We start from the raw sequence: 6,132 nt of genomic DNA, 5'->3' as shown, positions 1-6,132 counted from the left end.
GTAGAATTAATACATTTTACAGGCCCCTTTACGGGAGAAGGATACAGAAATCATAATGGAATTAATGAGATTTTACTAGCAAAATTTGTAAACCCCAGGTAACCATTTATAAACTTCCCCTAAAATGTATGAGAGACTGCGAGATCACAGCTGGGGAGATCTGACATTATTTTATAGCGCGTATTAAACGCCATTCTCTCTTTTCTTCTACCACATCATTTAGCATGAACATCTTTTTCCCTCCGGCGAACTTAGCCAGATTTTGACGGGGACGATTATGTCATAGCGGGAAACAACCTGAAAATCCTTCTTCTGGTTATAATGTGCTACTTCAAACATCCGCAGCAGACACAGTAAAGTTTTTCAAACGATCTGGAAAACTATACACGGAATAGCACGTTATCGCTGTTTACCCTTACGCGAACTGTCATACCCACGAACAGGGGAACGATCATTTTCAAAAGAAAGCAACACCTTTTTTTTTCTTCCTTTTTTTTTTTTTTTCATACCCCCCATCCCCCCACCCCCCGCCCATGCAGTTTACTAGATAATATTTCTGGGGTTGCTGTTGTCTCAGGCCGTTTACCCCCGAATCCCGGGAATACAAAAGCATCGCGAGTAAATATAAAACATATGTTCGCACAGGTTATGTGGCAGCTTTAACACTCGCAGCCCCATTCACACGCATCTCCACAAGCGCACAAAGGCTCTGGAAGCCCCAGCAAAGGCGCTGCTCCCGGGGCGGCAGCCGCTGCTGGGGCGGGAGGTGGTCCCGGGGAGCGGGGGCTCTGCTCCGGGAGCTGAACCGGGCGGCCGGGGAGGGTGTCCCCCGTCCGAGCCGTGCCCCGGTGGGCCAAGAGGCGGCTCGCCGGCCCCGCCGCTCCGCCGGGCGCTGCCGGTGCGGGGGCCCCGCGCTTCGTCGCCAGCTACGGCTTTTCCAAGGCTCGGTTTGTTTGTTTGTTTATTTTTGCCCGGGAAGGTAGAGAAAGGGGAATGACAGAATGAAATATCATACAAAGATGTGAAGTGACCCGAGTGGCAGCTGAAGGCGAGGGTTTAGCCGGGACGTGTTTCCCGGCTAAACTCGCCGCTGCTCTTTGGGGAAAACCAAACGCAGGTTGGCGGAAACATCCCGGTTTGAGGGAAATGGACTGTACAGCCCTATCTAGCTCCTCCGACACTACCAATCATCCTGGAAAAGCTGAGAGCTCCAGTACCGGCGAAGAGGGAGCCGTGCAGCTGACACGTTTGCAATTCAACCCCGAACCTGAAAGGCAGTTTGGAAAATCGCCGGGCTCCGAGGGACAGGGCTGGGGCTGCGCGGCCCCTCCGCGGCTCGGCCCCGCCGGGAGACCCGCGACGTCCTCTGTCTGCAGAAGGGGCGAGCGCAGAGGGGAAGTCAACAGATGTGGGCTGTACAGAAATCCGTGAAACAAGTGCTTTAAACCCAGGGGGATTTCTCCTAATAGCGAAATCAGAGGGGGAGAGATTTCAGGAAAGAGAATAGCCCAATATAAGTTTCTAGAGTGGAATTTACATTTCATCGCGATTTGTATTTTATAATATGCAGGCACGTGCGCTAGGGAGGCGTTTCGGTGAAACGGCGTTTATGTTGCAGCGGCGGGGAAGTCCCCGCATCCCGGTTACTCTGGCTGCCGGGAGCAGCGGCGTGCCTCCCCCCGCCACCGGGGGCCGGGATGTGGAGTCTGGGGAAGTTCACTGCGGCACCCCTGTCTTCTACACACACACCCGCCCCATCCGGGACAGGGGGAGAAGGGGCTGGAGGTGCTGGCTCCTGTTTATTTGTCTAAGGGGGACGGCGGCGAGCGAGGCCGAGGGCCGCACTGTATCGCGGCGCTGCCGGGGCGTCCCCCGCCCCCCTGGCCGGGCAGACGCGCCCCTCGGCGAGGCAGGGGCACCCCGGGCTGCCGGCCGGGGCGTTGCAGGGCAGGCGGGCGGTGCGGCCGCTAACAAAGGCGGGGAGCGGCTCCTGCACGTGTGCGCGGCCACGGCGAGCCCGCGGGCTCGGCCCTACGCCGGGAGAGCCGGACGGGCCCGCCGCGGCGCCGCTCAGCGCCGCTGCTGCGCGGGCAGGCAGGCCCGGAGAGGGGGTCACCTCCGTGCCGGGGTCCGCTCCGAGAGGACGAAGATGCAGCCGCGCCCGGTGCCGGGGCTGCCTGCCGGGCGTCCATTTTAGTGCGGCCGCCGCACGCCACGGCCCCCGCGCAGCTCCGCGGCCCGGCCCGGCCCCTACGCTCACCCGGGCACCGCCGCCCAAAGGTCACCGCGGCTGGTGCCGGCTTTTCGCTACGGGCCACATTAGCGGAGCGGCCATTTACTGCCCCTCGATTGCACCGGAGACCGGGTTAGCCCATAAAGCCATTCACACTCAACAATGGGGATTTTCTCAACAATTAACAAGAAACAACATAATAAAGCCATTTACAAAGCCCTCGCTATTTACTATAAATTAGCCACTCTTTAAGAGACCAGTGCGTAATTTCACACGCTTTACAGCTCCGACTGCATTTTAGACGCAAGAGCAAAGAGCCCTGTTGCACTTTATGCGATGACCCCGCTCCCCGTCCCCTCCCCGGGCCGGCTCCGCGGGGGCGGAGGGCACAGGACCTCCGCCGAGCCCCCAAGCCTCCCCCGGCGCCCCCAAGCCTCCTCCGGCGCCGGGCCCCTCCGGCGGATCCCTGGCCGCCTCCCCGCCGCGGCCCGGGGCCGCCCTCGCTGCCCCCTCACCGGGCAGCTGCCCCGAGGAAGCACCGCGGGCTTCCTCCCGTGGTTCTTCCCCGGCCGCGGCCCCCCGCGCACGGCGAGGGCAGGGCGGGAGGCGGCGGGGCTGGGGCCGCGCCACAGGAGAGACCGGGAAGATGGACGCCCCAGCGGAGGAGCCGGAGGGGGGTGCGGTGTGGGAGCCGCGGCCCCGCCGAGAGGCCGCTTTGAAGTGCGGGAGCCCCCGGGGGCCCCGCGGGCAGCCGCGCCGCCCCCGTCCAACCGCGGGGAGCCGCTCCGGCAGCGGGGGAGCCGGCCCAGGGTGCCAGGGGAAGCTGTGTGGCGCCGGGCAAGATGGCGGCCCGAGGCGCGCAGTCCCCCGGGCCCGCCGCGCAGGGGCGGCCCCGCTGCCGAGCAGGCCCGCCGCTCGAGGGCCGCCGCTACTCCCGCGCCCCGGCTTAGCTCCCTTCATTTTTTTAGTCTCCCTCTCCTCTTTTTTTTTTTTTTTTTTTTTTAATTTAATTTCCAGGCGTTGGCTGGCGAGGCAGCGCAGCGGCGGCCGGCGGAGGCAGCGCGCCGCGCAGAGCAGGGCCGGCGGCGGGGCTCCCGCCGGCCTCCCCCCTGTTTACAAACACAGCTGTTGGCGTATATTTGCAATGCTAAGGATAAAGCCACCAGCAGCGAGGAGCAAACGAGAGATGGTGCGGGAGAGGGGTCCTCGGCATCTGGAAAGGACAGGGTGCCTTGTTTTTGAAACTGTCAATTCTCTCAACCCCTATTGTGAGCGCTTCATGCAAAACATCTCGGGCCTTTTAAAGCGGGGGCTTGTGAGGCCGCCTCGGAGTGAAAGGGAGAAGGGGAGAGAGAGGGGCCTAAGGCACGGCAAATAATTATATCAGCGCAGTGAAAAAATGCAACGTGGAAGGCCTGAGCCCGGTTAGCAGTCCCTTCCCGGCGGGTTCAGAGCAGGCCGTGGCGCGGGCCAGCCAGCCCCGGCCGCCTGCAGCCCCGGCCCCGCGCAGCGGTGGCTCTCAGGCCCGCGCTTTCTTTAAGCGCGGTTGCAGGGCTAAGTAGCAGGGGAATGGGGGGTGTCTGCAGGCACGACTTCAGCAAGGTAGATCCCTAATGCCTCCCTCCTTATTTTGCTAGCCAGGCCTTTTCCTTTTCAGGCGCTTGCCTTCCTTTTGTACTTCCAAGCTGACCAAATAGATCCCAGGATGCGCCATGACATACTCTTTCCAGCAATCCTCTTAACCATAAAAACCACAATTAACAAGGTTATCCGTGTTTCATGTTCTCTAACATACAGCATATGTAGAATACTTCCTTGCAGATTACTGCTGTGTGTCAAAAATGCCGCTTTTTTACCCTTTCCGACTCACACTCACATGTGTAAACAAACACAAACATGATAGCATTGCTCTCATTTCTGTAGAAACTTTAATTTATTGGCAACTAAATCTATTAAAGGAAAAAGGATCAGAGACCATGTAAAAAAAATCACCATGTGAATTGATTGAACAGCAAACTTCATACAACAGCTACCACTATTTTGCATTATTGCTAGTAGTGGCATTTTAAATAAACCAGTAAAGAGATTATCCCACTGTAGTCAAGTAAGTGTAAGTTATAGAACAATCACTTCTTAAAGTAAATTGTTGTAAACAGAAAGTTACATCTTTTAAGGCAATATACCTCGTTGCTGAAGGCATTACACGTGTTCCCTTTTTAATGCTCTAGAGAATTAAACATAGTCCAAAACTTTCTTTTGTCTTCCATCTGGCAGCAGAAATCTTCCCAGAAAATTTACCAGTGAACTGTACTTGTGGCAAATACCTATGGAGTATAGTCCATAAAGTATACACACTTCCCTTGATTGCTTTTTCCTCTAGAAAATTCTGTTGATTTTTGCGTACACCAGGAATTGGAAAATGGAGGCAATGCATTACTAATACATTTTAAGTTTTTTCTCCTGTAAACATTGCAGCAAAAATGGTAACCTGTCTCACTTGAAAAGCCTTTGTGTTTCCTCGTTATCAGGACTTACCTTTATGGGAGAAAATCGATTATTTTTACATAACTCAATGACATGACTTTATATGATTAAAGTATGAAATGATAATGACCTCTACTCGCAATAATAATTACAATGCCGTCAGAAACAGTTACCAAACTACCAGAATTGGAAAGAGTACCTTCCCCCATCCCCTCTTTTTTTTCTTCTTCCCCACAGTGAGTTACTGTACCTGGCTAATTTCTCCAACGGTAGTAAAAACACGAATGTCCTTGTTAGTGGCTTGCACTAAACTGAGGTGTACACGTGTGAAAATTATTTGGCTGTTTAACTTCTTGCCTTTTGATGTTGCCTGCGTGGAGGGGAGCCCAGCACAGCCTGCTGGGCATGCCTGGTGGGTGCCAGTCCTGGGGTGCTCCCTGCCCCACTCCTGTCCCCAGGCCTGCAGCTCCCGGGCCGCTGGTGGGGCTGGGCGCCATATTTCACGTCCTCAACTCTGCAGAGCCTATTTGGTATAAATTTATGCTTATTCCTTCCCCTCCCCCCCTCCCAGGATTATTTCAGGAACCTGAAAAGGCACCTCTGTATTTTACAATTCCTGGCCACATCAGCATATCTCTAATTGGAAGTAAACAGGGTCAGGGGATGGAGTTACTTTGAAAGTGATACATTGTTTAATTGACAAGGCAAAATTTTAGGTTTCAAGTTTGCATATTGCACCTTTGTAGCTTTTGGGTTTGGCTTTTCTTTTCTCTCTTTTTTTTTTTTTTTTTTTTTTTTTTGGTCAAGAGAAGACCTTTGTCAAGCAGACAGGGCTTTCTAACAGAGCAGGGGGCTTTCCTGAGCAGTACATTTTGTACATATTTACAGTTCTCTGAAAATAAGGCTGTAATCTGTGCAGCTCTAAACATACGAATGTAAACATTCATCTCAGAACAACTTCAGTAAGCAGATTTTTCATGACCGTCGTAATTTCAGCGGAACGGTTAAGTATGCAATGCACCTTTTGCAATTGGCAGTTTAAAGTGATGTGTGTGCGTGTGTGTGTGCGTGTGCATGCGGGGGGAAGGGTAACTCCACTGAAAGGCAACTGTTTACTCTTTCTAAATATATTTGGCTGCAGGTATTCTTAGACTAAGACTTTTACAATGAGAGGAAAACTCCGGTGTGGATATAGTAAACAGTTGAAATCAGTTAGTGACTGCTTGGAATATTTAGAGACACGAGGGGTTGGGAGAGGGCATCACAAAAGGCAGGAATTAAAAAACTGAAACCCAGGCAGTGGATTGCCAGCAGAAATGTTGACTTTGAGTCACACAGTAAACATTACATTGTTGCTTTGTTTTCCTTTTTTGATTTACGATAAATTATTCTCCCGGGATTGATCGATGAGTGGA

The sequence above is a fragment of the Falco rusticolus genome, chromosome 4, assembly GCF_015220075.1.
Source record: "Falco rusticolus isolate bFalRus1 chromosome 4, bFalRus1.pri, whole genome shotgun sequence".
NCBI classification, from domain to species: Eukaryota; Metazoa; Chordata; class Aves; order Falconiformes; family Falconidae; genus Falco; species Falco rusticolus.
This window is presented reverse-complemented; position numbering follows the sequence as displayed.